The 24,657-nt window shown below is 45.0% G+C and overlaps 1 long non-coding RNA gene across 1 annotated transcript; it reads right to left on the bottom strand.

The window, feature by feature from the left end:
- Positions 1-7,636: 7,636 nt before the first annotated feature.
- Positions 7,637-23,693, bottom strand: LOC146859011 (uncharacterized). Its single transcript, XR_014979727.1, has 3 exons — positions 23,362-23,693; positions 9,137-9,205; positions 7,637-7,748 (listed from the first exon to the last, which is right to left on the bottom strand). It is a non-coding gene; the product is annotated as an uncharacterized LOC146859011 (long non-coding RNA).
- Positions 23,694-24,657: the final 964 nt, after the last annotated feature.

Raw genomic sequence — 24,657 nt, 5'->3', positions numbered from 1 at the left:
TTGAGAAACAGAAGTGCTGCTGCCAGGTTTGGTTTTGGAGTGCGGGCAATGCTGACAGAAACTGCCACTGACAAAGCAAATAGAATGGAAGTAGGTGAACGCCAAAGATCTGTGCCTGAAGAGATAAAGATTCTCATCAACAACGTGCTGCTGGCAGTCAAGATGAATACTTCAATGTTATCTGTACAAGACATCCATGACCACCTAGCTTTGTATGTCAAGATACCAGACAGCTGGAGGAGCAAGAACTATGCCTTTGAGTTCCTTGAGGCCATCAATAGCGTGATACACTGTGAAGCTATGGCAGAACTCCGTAACGCTTTGTATCACACATTGATAATTGATGAGAGCACTGATATTTCTGTTTCAAAAATGCTCATCCTGTACTTCAAGTTCCGACCAGTAACATCAACAGACCACAAAACACAGTTTGGGGGCATAGTGAAGCTGACTAGTTGCAATGCTGAGGCTATCACTACTGCTGTGAAAGATTTCTACACTGCCAATGAACTGGACCTTCTGAAAATGGTCATGTTCACATCTGATGGTGCGTCCGTGATGTTGGGTAAGAATAATGGTGTTGCTACTCGCCTTAAACAATCCATACCTCATCTAGTTGAGCAGCATTGTGTCGCCCATCGAGAAGATTTGGGAGTTGATGATGCCTGGAAAAGGGTTCCAATGGTTAAAGAGATGGAGACATTATTGAGGACTGTCTACACTGTGTTCTCCAGATCTCCTGCAAGGAAGTCCAAGCTGGATGAAATTGCATCGGTCACTGAATGTGAAGTGGTCTCTTTTCGACCACTGAATGAAGTCCAGTGGCTTTCAAGGCATTTTGCTGTTGGTGCACTAATTCGTAATTACGAGGCTGTTCTTAAGTACTTTGAGCATGAGAAAGTTGAGGAGAATGATCCAGTTGCTAAATATTGTTATAAAAAGCTATCAAACTCCAACTACCATATTTCACTTGCAGTACTTAATGACATTCTGGGTGAATTTGCATCTCTGTGCAAACTGTTCCAAAAAAGTTCTCTGACTACTGTTGAAGCTGTACAGTATGCAAGAGCAAAGATTGGCCAAGTTAAGCAACAGTATTTGGGGGACACTGTCTTTTGGAGCAGTAATGTAAGAGATCTGATGGTGTTGTACAAGGAAAAGCAAGAGTTTGACAGTGGGCCTATTTTGTCTTTTGTTTCCCTTCTTTGTGAGCACATGCAAAAAAGGTTCCCTGAAGATGAGCTAAAAGAATGGGCAAGTTTTGAAAACCAGGCAATGGCCGCACAATCACATTTTGATTTTGGGACTGAGAATATACAAAGACTTGTAGAAAAGTATAAAAATGTCTTGGTCCTGGGAGATTGCGAAACACCAGAAGATGTTGTTCGGCAGTACAGAGACTATAAATATGTGGTGGCAGAACATGTAAAGGGTGGGTTATTTACCACCTTTCAAGACATGGTGAATTTCACTGTACGCAATGCTGCTCAGTATAGTGTGGTCTCTCAGCTTGTTGATGTCTGCGCAACGTTTCAAGCATCTAGTGCAGATTGTGAACAAGGATTCAGCCTCATGAATACTATAAAGAGTAAATTGAGGAATAGACTAGAGCAGAAGCATTTGGATATGCTGATGAAGACAAAGGCCTACCTCCTGAACGGGAAAGTTGACCTAGATCGAGTTTATCACCACTGGAAAAATGCCAAAGATCGCCGTGAGAAGAAACCCTGTCACCCCTCTAGTGATGCCACTTGACATGTCTCCCTTATTGTTTATATGTGATATTGTATAGGCTCCCAACATTTCCCCACCCAATTAACAGTGCTCAAGTTAAGAATATTTATTAAAATCTTATGATGGTACCACCGTTTAAGTCTTGCGCTTTTCTATACTTGAAGTGTACTTGCCTGTGTAACCAATTCATGTCATCATGGCTCGTTTATCTAATTTGGAAACTGCCCTCAAGACACTTATTGTGGCACTGTATGTGTGAAAATGCACCATCTTTTCGCTTATTGAAGTAAACATTCTGAGTGACATTATGCGCCGCGCACACGCGCGGTCTGGTTCCTGGCGCACATAGCCATGGTTGCAGCGCACAGAGACCCTCCACTGCCGCACACAGAGGAAAGAAATTAGAGGGAACATTGGTCAGCATCTATCTTAGATTTTGATCTTGTAACTGCTGCTACTAAATATGTCGCCACTGCTGTTTTAGCTGCCTCGTCAGCCAAACTGTTACCGACAGCATGGACACCAACTCGTTGGTGACCAAGAGTGTGAATTACATCCACAAGTGGCAGACTCCCTTTGAGTTCCGACACTCGAGCCCAAATTGTTTTATGCTTTACTGAGCAACCTTTGGAATCACGAAAACCATTCATAATCCCAAAAAGTATATTGTCGTTGTAAGATTGAACACAATAGTAAGAGTCACTCACTATAAGAGTAGTGACTCTGTGATCAGCAAACTCAAGTGCAAGCACCAGAGCACGAAGCTCCGCCAGTTGCGCGGTACAATCACCCAATGACTGCGTATGCACTGCATCAGATTTGAACTCTCCCTTCACCAAAGTACCGACTACAATTGCGCAAGCCGCTGAATAAGCGTGCCTTGATCCAGTTGCGGGTTGCGCCGGCCCGTCAGTGTATATGACACAATGGTATTCCTCTATGGGGCGCAATGACTGTGGAGCTGGGTGAACAAATTCATACTCCAAACTCTCTTGAGTCTGCAACGCCGCGTCAAAGATGTATTCGACGTCAGGCGAAGCTAAGGAGGTCGCCCATTGTATCCACCTTGGATGCAAAGCCTTAGAATTTGGTACACTAGCTTTAGTGACTGCTTCGAGAGCAGGAAACGGTGTTACCACCAGCATGCGTTTTCCCTGTGATAGCGCACGTTCTTTCAGGATCGCCATCTGAACTGCTGTTAAGACTTTTTCAACAGTTGAAAATCGCAGCTCAGCCGAAGTGTACAGATGAGATTTGTAAGCAATGGGGACTGTGTCACCCTCATTGAACGTTAAGTACGTGAAACCTTCCGCGCCTGGAACAATTCTCATGACCAGGTTGGTGTGGTTGTCACGAGTCTTTAGATATTTAGCTGTAAGAAGATCAGTTTGCAAAGTATACAATGCCAACGAGTGCTCTGGCAGCCAGCAAGATCTGGTATAAGTTGGTTGTATCAAGGCATAAAGCGTCTTGATACGCTGGGCATAATCAGGAATGTAGGATCGACCGAAATTCAGAAAACCCAGCAAGGATTGTAGTTTTTTCAGTGTCATGGGGATACGAAGGTTTGCGCATTTCTCAAGGAACTGCGGTGCCAAGCCTCGACCTTCATTATTGAGTTCGTACCCCAAGAACAACACTGTAAATTCAGCAATGTGCGACTTCTTAAAGTTAAACTTGTAACCGAAGTCTGCAAACATAGTCACTATGTTATCCACACGAGCAAGGTGTGGAAGCAACTCGTCGTCTGTCAGATAGATGTCGTCGACATACGAGTATGCTTCTGGGTCTACCATCTCCAAGAGAGAGACCACGCGAGCGGCAAAAACTCCAGGGCTGTTTTTATAGCCCATCGGGAGCCTTTTGAACAATTTTTGTTTGCCACCCGAGGTGAATGCTGTCCACTCATAACTAAGAGGGGCCAGATTATGGCAATAAAAGCCATTGGATAAGTCAAGCGTAGTTTTGAAACGTTTTCTCACAAGACTATCTACGAGAGCCGAACTATGAGTATTTTGTACCGCACACGTCCGGCAATGTGAGTTTAAATGCCGGTAATCCAAAACTAGGCGGTACGATCCGTCAGGCTTCGTTACAGTGAATAAAGGATTATTCATGGGTGACACACATGTCTCAATTACTCCTTGATATTCCAATTGTTCAAGGATTGACGCGACGTGAGGTCTAGCCTCGCGACGCATGGGATATTGGGGTTGAGGCTGGGGATCGGATCGCAATGGAATCTCGTGATTGGGAGAACATTTATCCCAGCCAACCTGATTACGATATAACGCAGGCGCAAGCACCTGTGCCCACTCCCCGGCCAACCTAGTAGACTCCTCTGTCGGCACTGCGTGCCCAAAGGAAGGAAGTATAACTTCCTCGCCCCTAGGGGCGTCCAAAATGAAAGCCGGAGGCCAATCTTTCTCCGCCAAAAGAATATCATATGTGGTGGTAAGATTATACCAAAAAAACACTTTAATTTTGCGTTGTATGTTTCCCTCAATATTAAGGACTATTTCAAATAATCTTTCCGGGGGGGCTACGCGAGTATCAGCAGTTTCAACTGTCACATAAATGTCAGTTGCTGTCGCCTCCAGAAATGGACGCAATGCTTCCCGCACTACTGTAACTTCCGCCGCGCTGTCTAGCAGCGTTAGTGCCCATGTCAGGTTCCGAAGCTGTGTCCTGACCATCTGAGGCATATCTCGCTGAGATAGCAGCAACTTTCTTTTTCTGAAACGGTGGACGAGGTCTGGCAGCGTCTTCCTGCTTGCCTTTACCGTCAGTCTGGCGGGGCTGGTCTCGACCTTGAGTGCCCCGTCGTCTTCCACGTTCTCCTGCACCAGAGTGCGAAGTCGATGTTTCCTGTGAAGAACGAGGAGAGCGTTGTTCAGAAACCTGAAACCTATCAGGTGACTTAATACGAGTACGATCGCGCAAATCATAAGTGCGTTCACTATACGACTGAACTGGTGAGGCAGGACGAGAAACCTGTTTCTGTTGCTGCTTCTCTTGTTTTTTGGCTCGCCAACTTTGTTTAGGAAAGTTGGGCTTTTCGTCTTTTGTAGACAAACTCACCTTAGTTTGTTGCACTACATCCGGAATTTTGATGGTGGGTTTCACACCCAAGGCACTACGTCCAACCATCCTATAAGCTTTTGCAATAATTTTTGCGAACTGCCTAGGCTTATCGGCATCAGCCACAAGCTCCAGCATATTACCAACTTGGAACTGCATGGCATCTCCTTTGAGGTTGCCCATTACCATGGAACAAACCACATCGAAACTGTCGACAAGCCTCATTCCCAACTCAATAGCTGCCTCCGCACCATGACTTTCTTGAACTTTCTTGATGACGGAGGGTAGTACAGCCATAGACGGAGTGCCGTAGCACTTCGAATATGTTGCAGCAAAGACCTTGCCCCAATTGTCACAATCAACAAGTTCAGGGACCAGGTCTTTCGGCAAAGTAATGGTGAGTATCCTGTGTTTATCCACAGGTGTAGTGTTTGGAAACACGGCTTCTAATTGATCAAATTTTTCCGCAAGCCAGTAAGGAAATTCATCCTTACTGAGGGGACGCTTGCCGACAACCGCGTTAACCATAACAGGGCTTATCACCACCGCGTGATGGTGATCCGCCTCGTGTCCAGCAACCGCAGGTGCTCCCACCTGAACTGTGCGTGACACATACTGCACTAAAGCCCTATGGACCGTAATCAGGGCTGTGTGTAGCGTTCGTAAATCACCCACTCCCACCGTCAGGTAGCGTGGGTGTGGAGTATATCCGGCCAGTACCGGCCATGTAGCCCCTGCAATTGACAACGGGCCCATTCTCGCCGATACGATCTCATGGGGGAGGGCGCCATTAAACCAAATTGTATGCTGCCAGACAGAAATAGGAATTTCCAGAGTCCGATATGGGGCATAAGCCGCAGGTACAGCCGAGGCTGTATATTCGTGGAACAAATTATCGTCTGTATCCACCTCCGCAAAGGTCACCCATGAGTAAAACAACTCATATGGGTAGGTGGTATCAGCACTGACCACAAAGACTACGGACATCCCGTCATCAGGTACCCCATACGCCCTCAAATGAGCGCGCAGAGGAACCCTACTATGAGCGGGAATATTAACCGCCATAAGGACTCCTTAAAGAATAACAACGATTTACACAGTAGCACTTGGGCTCAAAAATTATAACCTTTTTAATTTTCAAGCTTGATAGAACCTTTAGTCTAAACCTAGGTAGGTTAAACCGTCACTCAAGTTTTCCGGAAACGAGAGTGAGGGTAGTTGTGGACTAAAATCAGTACTACTAAAGCGTCTCAGACGTTAAGACCAAACGTTAGGTGCGCCATGTTGCAGGGATTCTGCTTTTGCACAGAACTATGCGCAGGAGACCAGGACCTCAGAGAATTGTGGTGTACCAGAAAACTCCCCTCAGAACCCAGAACCCCTTATCCGACTAGCTTAGTATCTCATTTGTTAACCTAGATCTAGCTAGGTGGTCCCAATGTATAGACAAACCAGAACAAGCGACTTAGATATTTCTCAGGAGTGGTGGGAATCCGAAATACCTGTTCGCACTTATTTGTTAGTCCACAACATAATAATACAGACACAGTAAAGTTTAAAGAGTTTATTTTATAAACCTCGCGTCCTAAGATGCAGTACTTTGGCTAACAATAGCAGACTAACAATACAGATCAGAATCATGAGCATTATTACAATACCATATAGAATGAAAGGTGCAATCATATTATTAATGACAGTGGTATACGACCACACTCCTTTCACTATAATCTAATACATTATTATTAATATTAGACTATTAGAAGGTCTCTTAGGCTAACAGGGGGGACCCCATACCGTATAGATCAGCTTAGTAGAATCACATCAAAAGATCAGCTCTCACAGCATGCATCAGCTCTTCTTGTTTGAATGAATCTAAAACCAAACTGTTCTGCAATATTAAAGATGCTTGTCCTTCAAATATTGGCAGCTGTATGCATGATATGTCTAACAAGTGGTACGATCAATCTAAATACAACACTCTGTACCTTCTAGTGACCCAGACGTGCTGCAGATCGGCGCATATAAATTCTCCCTACTTCCACGGACAGAGTAAACCTACAGTCGCACGCACATACACTCATCATACGCTAGGGCCCATCACACTAACATTAATTCTATTACTCTATCCACACTGAATATATGAGAGAAACCTAAACCAATCTGCATCTAAACGAGGTCAATGCGACCATAAAGACATTGTCCTGAGTCATGATTTTTAAACATAGGAAATACATTATTACTCAATAAATGACAAAAGAAATAACCACCCTACACTGATATTCAAACAAAGATCATTATTTATCTAAATTAGTTCAATGAAAGTCAATCAATAGCAAGATCATTATTCTCATAATTACCTATTCTAGCTAAATGGGTCAGGACAGGTCTCTCAGTAAAGTCTCCCGAGTCGCCGTCCTCTCGATCAGCATCGATCCTCACGAGCATAAGTTCAGGAAGAAGTGGCCTCATATGCAAAATGCTACAGACCCTCTCTAGTCTAGTAATATTTATAACAAAACTAGCAAAATAAATGTAACAAATAAACTCTGAATGTCCGTTGAGCCGCTGAGCAGAGCGAGCAGGTAAGGATGTCATCTGGCAACATTTAGAAAACCTCCACTCAGGAAAAATTACAAAAATAAAAACACGGAAGAAGGAAACTCGAGTTTGGAAGCGATACATTCATGAATGCTCTTCCTTGGTACCATAGCAGAGTCACCGCAGGTTTATCATAGTTCAATGTGGCTTTATTCTTCTCCAAGGACAATTGGAAGCATGCCCGGAGCTGCTGTCCTCACGGAAACTTTTAAATCAGACAGAGGCTGTGGTCAGGTGACTTTCAACCATGTTCAGCAAGGCCTCTCGTCACATCTCAATCACTCGAGCGCAGGCTGTAAATAGCAGCCATCTTTGTTTAGGCCAAAACGGACCATCTTAATTAAAAGAAACACAAAACAACATTACCACATCATAATGATTATACAGTGTTAATCCCCACTAATACCCTTATGTGTATGTAATTACCTGGCCATCTGCGACACAAGGAAGCATTATAGCACGTTATTTAAACACCAAACAAATAGCACTTTAGCAACACTTATTTAATTAAATTGCACACCAACTTAGTTCACGTATTATTTAAGCAACATATATGCATCCCCACGTGTAATTTCTCTCATTAGTAATGTTGGTTAATCAAGACTTTTAACAAAACTAATAATTAGTGATAATTAGTGATTATAAATTAGTAATTTTAATCATAACATATAAACAAAACTGGAGCTTAAAACGCAATAAATTTTCAACAGAAGACTCTGCTCCAGCAGACGCGTTCTTTGCATGATGTACAGACCAAGGGCACATTTCACGGTTAAGAATGTGAAACAACAGTTTGTTATCCTGTAAGGCAAAGTCGAGTCAGCATTTCTAAAATGAATAACACATAACAACAGTGTCGTGTGCAGTGCAGCAGAAACGACAAGATTGCTTGTTAACTATGATTTCGGTTATGCTAACTTAGTGTTGTAAATAGGGCGTGGCTTAATCCATCTCACAGGAAGGGACACCTTCCTGCACAAAAACAATCACAAGAGGCTTTTTCCTCTTTCAATGCGTGCTGTACAATGCAGCACGCATTGAAAGAGGAAAAAACGTAGAGAAATGAAAACATTTCTCCTCGTTGCGCCTCGCTTCGCCACCTCTAGGGTGGCGTAACATTCACACGCATCTCCAAATTTACAATTTCTCGTAAATCTGGAGATGTGTCTAGTTCCATGGGTGTTGCGTGGGAACACCCACAGCAACACCCATGGAACGCCCCTTCAACGCACAGTGCTGCATGTGAAGGGGCCATATTTACGAGGAGAGGAAAAGTCACGCAGGGTGGCTTTTCCTCTCCTTGTAAATATGGAGGAGCCCCCTGCGCCACCAGTCCGTCACCAAAAGTGACGTAGTGGTGGCGCAGGGGGCTTGTAAATCTGCCCCAAAGTTGTTTGCGGTGCGGCAAAAGTGGCCAGTGATAAGCAGCATGTGGCAAATCTAGTGATAAAGAAGCATGGCATGTGTGCGTGAAAGAAGCAATAGCCGAAGGGCTGTGGATCGTATATGCCTCCTGAGACAGCACTTTTAACAGCGTAGACAAAATACACATGGACGCAGCGTGAATGCAGAATTTAAGATAAAAGAACGACCCTTTGACTGACATAGCCTGTCAGCAAGCTCTACAGATAGGTACCGTCAAGGCGACTGGCCTGCCACATGCAATGAAAAAACTAAGTCAGGCATAGACATGATGAAATATAAACAAAAATAACTAACTTACATTAGTGCTGAGCAGCGGCAATTCTATTACAGGACCGGAGGCTTCAGATTATGCTTTCTCTTTCTTTTACTGCAACAAACAGCAGCCAATAAGATCATTTATAACATAGTAAAACAAAAACATTTCCAGAATGCTTAGCATAGGTACACAACAACCATAGAGACTAGCCCTATATAACAGTCTTTACACCTTCACACTTCCTCTTTCTTTGCTGCTCCTCACAGAGTTAAGTGCTCAAATTTTTTCTTGCCCTTCTCTTGGTACTTGCTTGTGATTGATATTCTCTGTGACTATTGCAGCCCTTTTGTGTGTCATTCGCTATTACTTGCTGCCTATGTGTGCACTCTGCGCGCGTGTACTATTTCAGCGCGTTGCGCTGCATCGGTTATTACAAGCACTCGGAAGGTGGCGGTTCGTTCTAATAGCGCCCCCTCACCTGTCGATCCTAAGTTGTACTTTCTCCGCGACTCACCGCCGCTGTTCTTGCTGTTCTTACGGCCTGCGGCGCCTTCCCTAGTACAGGCCCGCACTTCTCACGAGCCTCAGGTCGCGTAGCCCAATTGGGCAAGTTTTGGGCTACGCAACGCCCAATTTCATTTTTCTTCGTCCCGCGCGCATATTCAAACGCGCGTCGGAGCATTAGGCTGTTTTCTTCAGAGTACCCTTAAGTGACGCCTCCCCTGGGCTGGAGAACAAGGCAGGCCCCAAGCTGAGTGCAGGCTTGTGTGTGTTGTGTGGCTTGTGACGCCTTCGGGCTGACGTTGTGGATTACAGCTTTGCTGAGGAGCATTTATTTAGCCTACTTACTGTTTGCACCAGGGTTACTCCCCCTTGATTAATCCCTTTGGGACCCATTATTACATTTTGTCTAAAGTGTCGCCAGCTGTGTGTTTGGCATGGAAGACGGCCTATTTTGAAGAAGATGAATATGGGTACTATGAGGAGGAGCATGGCCCCCTCTTGGAAGACAACCTCGTGGATGCTTTGGATACATCCGTCCAAGATTCCGTTACTAAAGCGGTGGAAGTGGCGGTTCCTAAGACCGTGAATAAAGCGCTAGCGGGCGCTTTAAACCCTATTACAGCGCAACTGGAGCACTTCGTGAAACGCCATGGACTGCTTCAGACGGATGGCGCAAATCCTTCCACGTCAGGGGGAAAGTCTGTATCTACTAGCGCATCCAAATGGCCGCATGCGCAATCACTCTCTAAACTGCCCCCTCCTTTGATCAGGGATCATCCATATTCTGGGTTCTTGACCCCACTGCCCACGTCCTCATAGGTGGTCACAGATACCAACACTGGTACAGACACTGATTCCTCCGGACAGACGGTGTCGCCTAAGAAAAAGAAGGCCAAAAAAGCCTCTGTTCGCCAGCAATCTCCTCCTGTTTACCAGCCCTCAAATCCTTTTGATTTCAATCCCCAGGATATAGTGCATCCGCGGTCTTCCGATTGGGCCCCCCTCCAGAGGTGGCAGACTATATTCAGCAGACCTTACGACGTAGCTTTGACAGGGAAGTCCGGAACCGGCTACGGTCGGAATGTCCGCGTCCTGATGTGCCTGACAAGGTCACGGAGACCCTAACATGTTGGCCTTCCTGAAGAAATTTCAGAAGGACCCCAAGAAAGGGATCGATCGGGCCTGGCGGGGGTGTCAGGGTAAATTGCTAGACATCGGCCCCTTATCCAAAATCCTGGAGCTAGCTCTTGTGGCCAAAGAATGTGGTGAACCCGTTGATCTGGATATCCTTGCGGGGTGGACGCAACGTGCCATATGTTTTCTAGCAACGCAAATTGCGCCATATCCGCGGAGCGAAGGAAATCTCTCTTAATGCGCATGGACAGCAATTTGACGGAGCTCGCCTCAGCAGAACCCGGTGCTTTGGCGGATGGTTTATTATCCGGTGACCGTTTTGTGAAAGACGTGTCTAAATACGTGGGCACTTTCACCAGCTTAGACAAGGCTCAATCCAACATCAAGAGGGTGTTCAATGCTGGTCTTTTTGGACGGGCCAGGCAAGGCAGGGGCCGCTCACCAGGCCGTCCAGAGGGGGTTACGACAAAGGTCAAGGAGACTTTCAAGACCCCACCAGAGGTGGTGCGTTCTACCCAACACGACGTTTCTCCTGCCGCCACTTCCATCAATGGGGTCATAGAGGAAACACCCAGCCGCAAATTACAATAGATGAGTCCACTGTCTCTGCCTCTCTACCCTCTGGGAGGTCGTATTCGCCATTTCCTTCACAACTGGCAGGTTATTACTCAGGACTCCTGGGTCCTTCAGACAGTGCGGGGTTTTCAGCTAGATTTCTTTCAGACTCCCCAGCAGGTGGTCCCCCCAAATCCTCTGTATTTTTCCCAACAAGACGAGTTTTTTATAGATCAAGAAATAGACGAGTTGCTGGAGAAACAAGCGGTTGCCTATTGCGAGGACGGGGAACCAGCGGGTTTCTGCAGCAATGTATTCCTGGTCCAAAAGAGGGGTGGCGGGTTCCGACTGGTGCTGAACCTAAAGGAGTTCAATTGTTTTGTTCTTTACCGTCATTTCAAGATGGAGGGGATTCATCTTCTAGCGGACATCTTGAGGCAGGCGGATTGGTTAGTCCACCTCGGCCTCAAAGACGCGTATCTGACGATCCCCATTTTTCCCCCTCATTGCAGGTTCCCGCAATGTCAATGGCGCGGCAGATGACTGGAATACTTGGTCCTGCCTTTTGGTCTTTCCTCGGCTCCGTGGTGTTTCACCAAACTACTGAAGCCGGTGGTATCACATCTCTGGGAACAGGGGATATGTCTAATAGTGTATCTCGATGACATTCTAATCATGGCCCCTTCAGCGCATCTAGCAGCTCTTCACCTACAGATAACGATGACACTGTTAGGGCGTCTGGGGTTTGTCGTGAACAAAACGAAGTCGGTCCTCCTTCCAACGCAGTCGTTAGAATTCTTGGGGTTTGTGATCGATTCCCAGTCAGCCCAGCTCATGTTACCCAAACATAAGCTGAGGGATTTGAAGAGAGAGTTGAGAAAGACTCTAGACACGCAGTTGATGTCCTTACGGGCAATCGCTCGCTTGGTGGGTCTGTTAGCCTCCTCCATTCAGGTGATTTTTCCGGGGCCCCTACACTATTGGGCCCTTCAGCACCTCAAGATAAACATCTTCAGAAGGGCCTGTCCTATTCGGATCAAGTCCCTCTTACGGATGAAGCCCGGGCAGAAATTCAATGGTGGTTGACTCAAGTGGATGCTTGGGATGGTCGGGCGATCTTCGGATCTCGCCCGGAGCTGATCATAGAGTCCGATGCCAGTAGATCGGGTTGGGGAGCACGGGGGGCAGATGGTGCCTCCAGGAGTTGGAATTGCACATAAATTGTCTCGAACTCCTGGCGGGGTCATTTGCGATTCGCACCCTCTCTCCTAGAAAGGTGTCATGCTGGATTCTATTGAGAATGGACAATATATCAGCTGTGCGCTATATAAACAAGTTGGGGGGAACCAGATCCCCGATGTTGGCGGAGATCGCCAAGGTTTCCTGGCATTATTGCCTAGCGCTCAGATAACAGTGATTGCTGAATACCTTCCGGGACGAGACAATGCAGTGACAGACTGGCAATATCGCCACCTCAAAAATTGCAGCGATTGGAAGCTTCACCCGTCCTTGTTTCATCAGAATCAATCATTGTGGGGTCCGTTCCAAGTAGACCTCTTTGCCTCCAGACTGATCTATCATCTGGAGTCCTTCTTCAGCTGGAGGCCAGACCCCCTCGCAAGGGCGACAGATGCATTCACACAAGACTGGTCGCTAAGTCTCCACTACGCCCTCCCTCCATTTATCTTGATCCTCAGAGTAGCGTTACAAGTATCTCTTCAGGAAGCGGAAATTGTATTGGTGACACCGATCTGGAAGTCACAACCATGGTTCCCAGTCCTGCTGGAGATGGCATGCAACTGCCCACTTCGTCTCCCGTCCTTTCCCACGATGCTCCAGGGCCCTCAGGGAGAGCTCCACCCGCTGGTCCTGGCGGGGCAGCTGTCCCTGATGGCCTGAAGGCTTTCCGGCAACAATGGTCGTTGCCAGGAATTTCAGAGCAGGCTTCCAGTTTTATCCAACAAGCCTGGGCTCCTTCAACCAGGAAACAACACTGTTCCGCATGGAAGGCTTGGCTGGGTTGGTGCTTGGAGAAGCACTTGGATCCCGTGGAAGCAGACCTCTCTCTAGTGGTGAACTTTCTCTCCCAGAAAGCCGCCGATGGGTTATTCTATAGATCAGTGAATAATTTTTGCCCAGCCATTTCAGCAGGCCACACCCATCTGGATGGCAGACCTATGGGCATGCATCCGGTGGTGTGCAAACTTATAAAAGGAATACGCATTGCCAATCCTCCTAAGGCTAAGTATACCTCTTTATGGGATGTTTCTAAAGTCTTGAATTTGTTTGATAATTGGCCTAATAATGAGTTACTTTCTCGAAAGCAATTGTCAGCTAAATTAGCCATGTTGTTGTGTTTAGCTGCTTGTTGCAGTGTCTCTGATGTTCGAGTTCTAGATTTGGACGGTAGAATATTTTCACCTGAAGGCATGTCTTTTGTTATTACTGCTCGTACCAAAACTTTTTCCAAATCTATTGACTATAATGCTTTTCATTCGAATGAGAAACTTTGTGTGGTAAAATGTCTCAAAGTGTATGAAGAATGTACATGTTCTCTTCGACCAGCTGGATGTTCCCGGTTACTAATTGCTTTACAGAAACCTTTCAAACCTGTTACTTCCGCTACTATTGCCAGGTGGCTTAGATATGTAATGTCTGAAGCAGGTATTGATACTGAATTATTTGGAGCGCATTCAGTCAGAGGTGCTATGGCCTCCAAATCATTCATGCTTGGTACCAGTATACAGGATATCATGAACGCGACTGATTGGTCTTCCAGTTCCACTTTCAAACAATTTTATTACAAACCTGTAGGCGATGTAGCTAATGTTGTATTACATAAGCGTTAAACTAGCATAATCTGAAGCCTCCAGTCCTGTAATAGAATAAAAACTTGCTAGCATTCCCGCCAAGAATTTTCAATTCTATTAAGGACACGGAGGCAAAGATTATCCCGCCCAGTAACATGTGTATTATGATTCATAATGTCATGTTTACCCTCCCTGGTTTACAGGTCTATGTCAGTTATTACAAGTACAAATTTTCTGTTTCAGGCGCTGACCAGAAGGGAGAATAGACCATCGGCTGGTCCTCAGGGAAGTCGTGCTCTACGACCTTCATATTCAAGTTCCAAAGTTCCTGTTGTTTCAGCATTCTAGAGTGTTTTGGAGACATTATGGATTTTAGTTGGACTTGTTCTGGTTCAACTTGGACTCTGCTCGTTGGGCAAAGAAAGAGGAAGTGTGAAGGTGTAAAGACTTATGTAGGGCTAGTCTCTATGGTTGTTGTGTACCTTTGCTAAGCATTCTGGAAATGTTTTTGTTTTACTATGTTATAAATGATCTTATTGGCTGCTGTTTGTTACAGTAAAAGAAAGAGAAAGCATAATCTTCGCCTCCGTGTCCTTAATAGAATTGAAAATTGTTGGCGCGAATGCTAGCACATTTTTTATTCTACCTCACTCCGAGGCTGCAGACTCTGACCGAAGTTGGATGAAACTTTTGTTCCCCCCAACTCGAACCTAACCAATTTTATAGCTTCTCTATGTAGTTCAGCATGAGAGAAGCTGCAGGATTGGATGGAGCAGGTTGACCAAGCACTCCGTTTGAGACTGGGATCCCTCGGCTGTTTAACACAGTTGCTATCAGTGTGGGCAGAAGTGCACATGTTGGGTTGGCTGGCGCAAGACAGGCTGTGTCATCCCTGGGGCTGTCAATCGACAGTAATCAACACTGCCCCTAAACTCGCCGGTAGCAAAAAGAAGAGTACGTTTGATGCTATTTTAATAATGTTACAGGGATGTAGTTTTTTTGTTGTTTTTTTTGCAGATTTATACAGCGCGAACTGGACCTGAAGGTATTGGAGCACTTTACATGAGCACCTGTTACTTACACATTCAGACATGGGGAAATTAAGTGATTTGCCCAGAATCACAGGATGTGGACGCGACTTCGAGGCTCAAACCTTGGTTTCCAGCACCAAAGTCGGCAGTCTAGCTGATGGACCACATCCTCTCCCAGAATTCCTATAGCCCGATGCCCAGGACATATTGTTTAGGGTCAAGGGCAACAAGTTTTCATGTGTATTTTGTCCTCGGGGCAAGTAGGCCCAACCCCCTGCAGCAGGTGTGCCGATGCTCCTCCGCCCTAAAGGAGGATTCGCTGCTGACTGATCTACATCTGAGATCAAAACATATTTGTAACATGGTAATTAATGCCTGCAAGGTTTAAGCCTGACTGAGCGGTCTCTGTTGTTGTGGCCAGAGGTTTATAATCTGCATTGTCTCTGGAAGGAAAGGGGTTGATATATGAGCATGGTTCTCCTGTTGTGCAAATATTCATGTATCTTTGTGCCCAAAGAAGCAAAACAGTGAGAGATATTTGTGCACATGTTCACAGCAATCTCACCTGAGGGGAAGCTGGAAGCCTGCACACTTCTGCATCCACATGCTGAGTGCAGCAATCTGGCAAGCAAAAAGTGTCGATTCCACTTTACAACACAGCGGCCAGGACTATCTTGCGGCTGCGCGACCGAGCTTCAACCGAGCTCTGGACTCCGGGGGGAGCCTGTGCGCCTGCAAGGAAGATAGACTATTGTACTTGTCCTCCTAATAACGATAACACTCCACAGATGTTTTGTCAACACGACAGAGCGTCTGGAGATATTCGAATCATAAATATTTATTTGGAGCCCTCGTCTGTATTGCCATGTCTGCTGCATAAGCAGGTGTCTGTGCACATCCGGAGGCTGCAGTTCAGTTCCACCGAGCTGGTAATGAAAAGAATGGTGGGGCAAAGAGTGTCTGTGAAGAGCCAACAACTGCAGGTTGCCAGTGAAGTGCATTGGCAGTGTCACTAAAAACAACTCCCCAACCACCCACACCACGCTCTACTCGTACGTAAAGGCAGTTGAAGGCGGATGGGTTACCAAGCGAAGCAAAGGCGAGGCCATGTCTAGCCCTTAGTAGCTTCATGTGAATGGTAAAGGCTACTAGGAGAGGGACGAGTGGATAGTTCAAAGGTAGGAAGGGCGCGACCTAAAGGACAAGGATATTTAGGGCTTGGGATATAGAGGTAGCAAAGGACTCCTGCTGACTCCGGTACCCCGTGGGCAGATGGGGGAAGTTTGTAGGTGAGTTGGTCAGTCAAGGTAAAGACAAAAGCAAGGATAGGGCATTATTAAAGGATAATAGTGATAGGCATGGAGAGCAGTGAGGCTGTAAGGGAAACACTTGGTGGTGCAGGAGGCTAGAAACGGAGCCCAGGGTGAGAGCGCTCACCTTGGTGCCTGGCGGGGCCCTGGGCCTGGTCGGAGCTCCTGGGCCCGACCGCACAGGGGAGGTGTTCCTGGGCCCACGGGACCCCGTCCCAGGAAAGTAAAGCCAGTCAAGTTAAAGAGTGGTAAAGCACAAGTAACAATAGCATTATTAGAGGATATTAGTGATAGGCATGGAGATGAGTGAGGCTGAAAGGGAAACGCTGCTCACGCTGTGCACAGCAGACAGGGAGAATTCATTAACAAGCATTTACAATGCAATAGGTGTCGCAGTGACGCGGGTTTCAGCTATTGGAATTGCAAATAACAATGCCTTTTATTTTTGTTTTCTTTTTAAAAACATAAATAAAAGGCATTGTAATTTACAATGCCAATACCTTAAACTAGCATAACTGCGAGACCTATTGCATTGGCAAATGCTTGTTATCTCATCTGGATAGGCAACTTAAACAAGAAAGGCAGTGACTCTGGAACACCAAGAAGAGAGGGATTAAACAGCAAGAGATGACAAGAGACAGAGTGCAGTGCTGAGGACTGAATTACACCTACACATTTCACGGCTGACCTGAGTGATAGTTAATTTTACACAATAAAGTAGATGAACAGAAAGAGACACATCTAAGTTGGATTTACATTCTTTGGTGGATGGCCCCGCCCCCAGGGCCTATCAGGAAGCTGCAGCTTGGTATGAATGGGTGGGTGAGAGTGCGTCACAATGGAGATGAGGACAGCCCCGTGAAGTAGGCTTTGATGCCGGCAGCTCGCTTCAAGCGAGAAAAGATAAATTTGCAGCTAAATGCACAGACCCTTATGCCCAGCCAGCAGGAGAGATGCTGTGGCATAACCTTCAGTGCTGCCGACTTTGAACCTCGGGAAGCCAGTTCGAGTCTTAGCATGGTAAAACTGTGCATTAAAAAACAAAAAAATAGAATGAAAATAAATGCCGATCATTAAAATAAAAAAATAAGGAATGCTGATAGTCAAACTAAAGCTGGTAATAGCATGGACGAGCAGGAGCAGCAGGGAGTAAGCACAGAGACGTCACCTCTGTTCCACTTGCCTGAGGGGGGAGGGTATTTACAACTTGGACAACATGAGGAGGGGGAAGAGGCTAAAGTCTATTATGTTATCGACAGCCCGCAATGGATGCCATGCGAAAGCAGATCTAATATGACAGCCTGTGCACTGCCTAGAGTGATGCTCTGCACCTGAGTGATGTGACGTCAACAGCAAGCCATCATATCTGCCAGGTCCCTTTCCAAATGGGTTATAGCAGCAGCTTTCTGACAAAACTGCAGTGCAGTCAGATCAAAAGTTCCGTAAAGGAAAGCATTCCATTCCGTGGCCCCAGGACCGTGTATCTTATTGTCTCGCATAATCAGTTCTACAGGCAAGCAGGAGAGACTTTCGTTTGAGAGAAAGCAGCCTACGCCAATCTGTAAGCCAACCTGGAAACCAGCCATCAGCAAAAAGGAGGAAACAGTAGTAACAAGGAAAATCTACATTTTTTGTATGCTGGAAATACACAGATTGAACATTAGTGCGTAGCATGAGTGAAACTACATAATGAGGGAGCAGAAACACAACCGCTGCTTAGTAGGGATAACAGAAATTTACTGAGGGGATTAAAAACAAGCTGTCTCCATTGTGGAATGGCAGACGCTTGTTTACATCGCGCTTTCTCCCCCAAAAAAGTGCATTCAATGAGTAATGAAAGGGAGAGTGTCTCGCCACGAGTCAAGCATCCAGTCCAGGTGGGCATGGAAAAAAGTGGACAGGGTGGTAACCAGAAGGGACTAAAAAGCTTCCAGAGCAATAATAACACCACATTTAGCATAATAGGTGACGCAAAATGACGTGCACAAATGGGAAACACGGACAGAGCACAAAGCGAACTTCTGGAACCGTATTGATTCCAAGAAGCCCGCGCATGGCAAAAGCATGCACGCTGCTAACGCCAGGCGAGACCTAAAAAAAGGACAGGCACAGTTAGCAATGGGGAGGCTGGTAAGGCAGGCATCTGGGTGTGTCGTGGTGGTGGTAGCTGCCCACTCACTCCCACGAAAGAGGAGTAAGGAAAAGGGGAGAGGTAAAATGCAAATAATAAAAGAAGAGGAGACGCGTACAAAATTAGCACCCAATCACGACAAACACTTATCTGGAGCCATGAGCATTGACAGAGGGAGGGGAGCAAGACAGGAGGCGGGTCGTCAGCGTGGACCACGAAAGCGGTGGGGTTAGTCGTTCAGGAGAATTCTTAGCAGTGATTTGGGAGCACGAGGGTTGGTAGGCATGGTCCAAGTAAATGCAGTAACACCACCTAGCAGGCGGATGAGCGCGTTAAGAAATACTAGCGCCCAGGGGCGCTGGAATGGAAGTGCTAGGCAGCCAGCGAGGATGCAGGGGAGTAATGAAAAGGCCATGATGGAAAATATAGTAATATTGACCCCCGCCAATAATTATCATGCATGCATACAAAGAGCAGTACACAGCAGTGTGCAAGGTCATTTAGGGGAGCAATAGAAAGCACATAAAATTAAGAGGAGAAGGTTAATGTTAATCATAAAAGAAGTTGACATCCATAGATATCATTATACCTTTGTATTCACTCTTATCGGATAAGACAAAAGAAAAAAAAGAGGTTTTTACTAGCATTTATCAACTTCAACATAGAGAAATATAGTCTAAAGATGCATCTACAGAGGAAGAATGAGACCAATGTATCCAAAACAACCGTGTGGCGTATACATTCATCCAATGACTTGCAAAATGTGAATGTCAAATAAATTGGTTGCCGAACCGATTTATTCTACATTAACACTTTGCAGGTCATTGGATTTAGTCTAGACTTTGGGACCACGGGGTAAGTGCTTTTGATATACTCTAATACTGTCACTATCTTTCCCATTTAGCCTGCAACCTTATTCATTCCAGGGTGATTTTAATTTCCATTTCAGCTACACTCCTGTCATAGGATTTACTCTGGACCTAGGATCTTTTCCCAATCTATACGCCACACTGTCATTTTGGATACCGGTGGGCATATACAGCAGATGTATTCCCATATAGTTGAGTTCCCTTCACATCACGCTCTGTGTAGATGAAATCCTACTTTTGTGTGGCAAACAGTCATGCCTTATAATTTCCAGCACATCGAGCGGTTGGATCTTTGTGGACATCTAACAGTACCAAGTTATCGGCCCACCCCTAGGAGTTGGCTGGCCCTGGATTTGAGGCCCTCCTACCAGTCTCTGACCGGTGGTTGTTTTAGGTGAGTCATTCCACCCTTTTGCAGTACCGCACACTGACGCTTTCAAGATCTCAGAATTGATTAGATCTCCCTCCTTTTTCGTGTTTACACAGGTTGCTCTCTATTCTGTCCTGATGAAGACCCCCTTTTAAGGAGTTTATTGACCTGCCTTCCACTTGGGGTCGACACATACTAGCTACCTGTATCGGATATATGATTCACGTCTTATCTTTGCTCCTAAGGCAGAGGATATTAAACAAGATGTTATAAATCAGTAATTTAGAAAAAAATTATGACAGGCCTCTTTTGTATGAATTTGTATATACTGATTTAATGTATAAACCTCTGTCTTCTACTTGATCTTTATCACAAGCACTTCCTCCAATCACTCTCTTACTCACTTCTAAGCACTTCTAAGCAACTTGATTAGAAAATTATAAAACTGTAAAATAAAATGCATCTGTGATGAAGTTTATGATAAAACTTGACAGTTTTGCACTTTTTTGTGTCTGTTTTCTATGTTTTGGGTACTATTGTTGTTTAAAGACTCCTACACATATTCATCACAAAATTGGAAAAGGAAGTAAAAGAACACAGAAGTATGGGACCATTTTTTGAATGGCCATTACAGAATTTAACAATTTCCTAATTGCAGGTGATTCACAGGAATACAGAAGGGAAAAACAGATGAATTCATCATTTCTCTTGACATAATGGGGCTTCTGTCAAATACTTCATATTACAAGAAAACTAGTGTAAATATACTAGTGTGGATGATGCCATTAGATAGGTGGAAAAGGGGCAGAGTTGGCTAAATGCAGTATTAAGTCTGCCTTTAACATAATGTCAGTACATCCAGCAGACTTTTCATTGCTAGGAATGCAATATGAAGGTGTTATATATGAGAACAGGATGCTACTAATTGGATGTGCTAGCTCTAGTTCTTCATATTTGAATCATTCAGCATTTTCTTTTATAATAGGTATTGTTAGATTTAATATGTAAAGGTATATCAATAAATAAAGAAATCTGTGAGCTGCTCACTGCATTATTATCTCAACGTTTGCTAGAAGTTCTCTGGTTATACTGAATTTGGAGCTGCATACATCATTATCATATGGAATATATTTATTGATGTCATAACCATAATTTCACAATTACTTTATTAAACTTCTTGCTTTCTCAAATTTGCTTGAAAATGCACCATTTGCCCACTCTTTTTCAAAACTTTCTCAGGGGAAGAACCCTACTGAACTCCCTTACAACAGTCAGGTTCGCTCACTGCGCTTGTTCGCCAAAGGGCACTCATCCTGAACTTTTCTGCCTCACCACCACTTTCAAATGTCACCAGCTGCCACTGTGCAGCAGCGGAGGAGTATTGCTTTCCTGGAATTGTATCCATTGCTGGTGGCATAGGAAATATGGAACAAGGAGATGGCTCATAGAAACGTAATGTTTGATGTTGCAAGAATGATAGGGGTTGAATTGATGAACAGACAAAAACTAAGAGATTTGAGAGTGCTTCGCTTGCTTACAAGGTTTATGTTGAATTGCTTGCAATAGAACACTATTTTAAGAACACACCAGGTATGAACATTAAATATTGCTGATGCTATGAGTGGTTTTTAATTTCTGGCTCCAAGAGCCGGAGTCTGGAAGACAATGTTGCCACAATATATATGGGCATTATGAGAATGAGAATTATAGACTTGGTTGAAAAATATACATCATGATCCTCTAGAAAGAAATAGAAACTAGCATAGGAGTACTGAACAAGGACTGGGTCAGGAGATTGTGGGAACGGTGGAAATAGACAAAGGGAGCTCATGGGTTTCTTATTGGGCTTGAATGACAAGGGTCTTTCCCAAATGACTATTGCAGGCAAAACTGGCGGGAGTGACATTTGTGGAGAGTTATGGTGAGGATACGATCCAGCAGATGAAGAAATGGCATTGCGGGTCTTGACAGGTTGGGGCATGGACAAGGGTACACACATAAAATATCAGACCCTGTCAAGCTTGATTTGCTTCAAACGTGATAAAGTTATTGATATGGCAAGTTTTAAGTAATCATTTTCAAGTTATGGATGTTTTTGGGGGGATTCAATGTCAGTTTTAGATTCCAAAATTTATGTTGATTTAAGGAAGAAAGTTGTGCATTCGGAAGAAGATAGTGTGCACCTTTGACTAAAGAAGTCAAAAACAGATCAGACAGGTAGAGGACAATGGGTGTGGTTGAACAGAAGTGTATCTGAGGCATGTTGTCCAGAACGTTTTAGAACGTTTTAGACTCACCTTGGTCAAGATTTGATGAGATTTTCTGTCGCGCAGGAGACAGGAGGATGCTTCTAGTTTATTAGGAGTTTGGAGAAAAGCTCTGAAGATGCTGGGATTTTGACCGGAAGGACACAGGACGCACTAATTGAGAACTGGGACAGTAAAAGGGGCAGCCTGGTTGGGAATGAAAGCAGGGGACAGGGGTCATCGGGCGTATCAGTTGATGGCAATAAAAATGTTGCAAGAAATACACTATTATGGTTAAATGTTACTGTAAGATTATTGGAAAATGTTCTCTTTATTTTGCTTTAGGTTGTATTAAGGGCCCATTGATGGTTACTTGAATTGCTGGGCACTCGCTGGTGTGCTGGGCTTCAAAATACGAGATGAGCAAATATATGAATTATCTTTGGGACTGCCTACTTTAAAATTATTGAAAAATGTTCTCTTTATTTTGCTTTAGGTTGTATTAAGGGCCCATTGATGGTTACTTGAATTGCTGGGCACTCGCTGGTGTGCTGGGCTTCAAAATACGAGATGAGCAAATATATGAATTATCTTTGGGACTGCCTAGCAGCAGACATGAGGTGATGTAGTGGGTAAAAAGTAGAATGCAATGTGGCAATTATTGCCTTTGTAGGCTGAGCTGGATTTAGGCAGAGGGTGCCTGAACATTTTGATTTTACATGCAGGTGAAACTGACTTGGTACAACTTTCTGGGAATACATTGATTAAACAGAGGAACATGATTTGTTCTTGCTTAAAAGGAAAGGGGCAAGGACAAGTTTGGTGGGGACAGAGTTTGTTCTGAGGTGACATGTCGAGGGGCACACAAAAGATATGCACTAAGCAAGGAGAAAACTGGACACAGCAATAAGAGTTTTTGCAAGACAGCCAGTAGAGGCACATCCCATCGTTAAAGAGCTGGAAGCATATTTATATAATTCAGATGGGTGGCAATGCTTACTATATGTTGGAGTTAAGGGAAGCAATATTTTACTCCCTTCCTCAGAGCAGAGGAAGTTGTGATTGATAAATGAAAAGATGAGTAAGGTAACTGGTTAAGCCTTTTCCCCATTTAAAAATTTTGTTTTTGATGGTCTCTCCGATTGGACTATTGTGGTTACGTATCACTTGTTATGAGTAGGGCTTTGACTGGAATTTTTCTTTCTGAATGTTTTTGTTACTTAATACTAACTGGTTGCGTAAATTCTCCGCTTTGTTAAGATAGGAAAGCAAAAGACGGAAAAGGAAGTAATGACAGTTTTACTTACCAGTAATCCTCATTACTCCAAGTCCACACCTTCCTCTTCTCAGTCCTGGGCTTCCTCCCTCCCACTCGCAGGGAGAGGGCATTTCTGGCTATTTCTATTTTCATTAGTCGTATGTTAGAGGAAGTGGAAACGCCCTAATATCTAATAAACTTCTAAAGAGGCGGAGGATCTTAAGGGAGGTAGATACTTGCTGCATAGCTTTCTTTTAAATTTCTTTATGCTTGGATAGAGTAGTACGTTCTGTGTGACTCGGTTATATTAGATCAGTGATGAGGAAGACCTGGGCTTGCATTTATACCCCGGTTACTTCCTGGTAATTTTCATTACTCCGAGTCCTGGTCTTCCTTGATACAGTCCTGAGTCCCGCCCTCCCGCCTAGGCGTGGCGGTTGACTATTTCCTGTTTCGCTGTTTGTCTTGTGGCATTTGCGTGGTATGTTACAGGAAGTGCTTCGGTGGTTCCTCCTTTTGTGGTGGCTCCTGGGTAACGGGGGCCATCTTGATGAAACCTTTTGGGTTTCAGCTAGGGAACTGGTTCTGCCGGAAAGGAGAGTATCACATGTGTAAGGACAGCATCCAGGAAGACGGGAGAGGAGGCAATAAAGATTCAAGGTGAGTAATCTGGCCAACTTGGCAAGGTAGCATGCCCTAGTTTCTTGGGACTGGTCTAAGGGCCTAAATTTACACCTGGCTACCAGTGCATATTGTGTATGTATTGTAAAGTGTATTTTGCCATATTTTACTATCTTTCCCCCGTCTTGTGTTCTTGTGCATCTCCGTGAGCACTGTGAACAGGTGGAGTGGCCGACTCGGCGTCCGTAAGACTGGGTTCTCACTACTCACCGTGCCTCTGAGGTGCAGCTCTTCCAGCGCGCATGGGGAAGAGCGATGTGCTATGCAAGGACCTACATCAGCGCACGAAAGCAAAGGCCCGGGGCTGGAAAGAGACTCCAGATGAGTCCTAACGACAGCCGCAGGCGTTTTCAGACTTTTCCACTGGTCATTTTACCGATGCCTCAGGCATGTATTGTACTCACGGAAACTGTATGGGCGAGCTGTATGGCCCAGCTGCTACCCGTGGAGTCACAGGCGGGGCTGTATTTAGGGGTCACCTAAGGCTGAAATTGCAATTTACAATTCTTTATTTTGCAGCGTCTTTACGTTGGCGCCGACGTCACCCAAGCCTGTACCAACAATGAGCCCATTAGATTTTTTCCCCCGAGTATTTCGGGTCCTTTTGTGCACATCCCCTCCTGCAGGAACCAGCAGTAAACTGGTGTGCCACCTGTCACTGACA

This window comes from Triturus cristatus, chromosome 3_2 (genome assembly GCF_964204655.1).
Source record: "Triturus cristatus chromosome 3_2, aTriCri1.1, whole genome shotgun sequence".
Classification (NCBI taxonomy): Eukaryota; Metazoa; Chordata; class Amphibia; order Caudata; family Salamandridae; genus Triturus; species Triturus cristatus.
The sequence above is the reverse complement of the archived record's forward strand: the minus strand, read 5'-3'. Positions and strand labels throughout refer to the sequence as shown.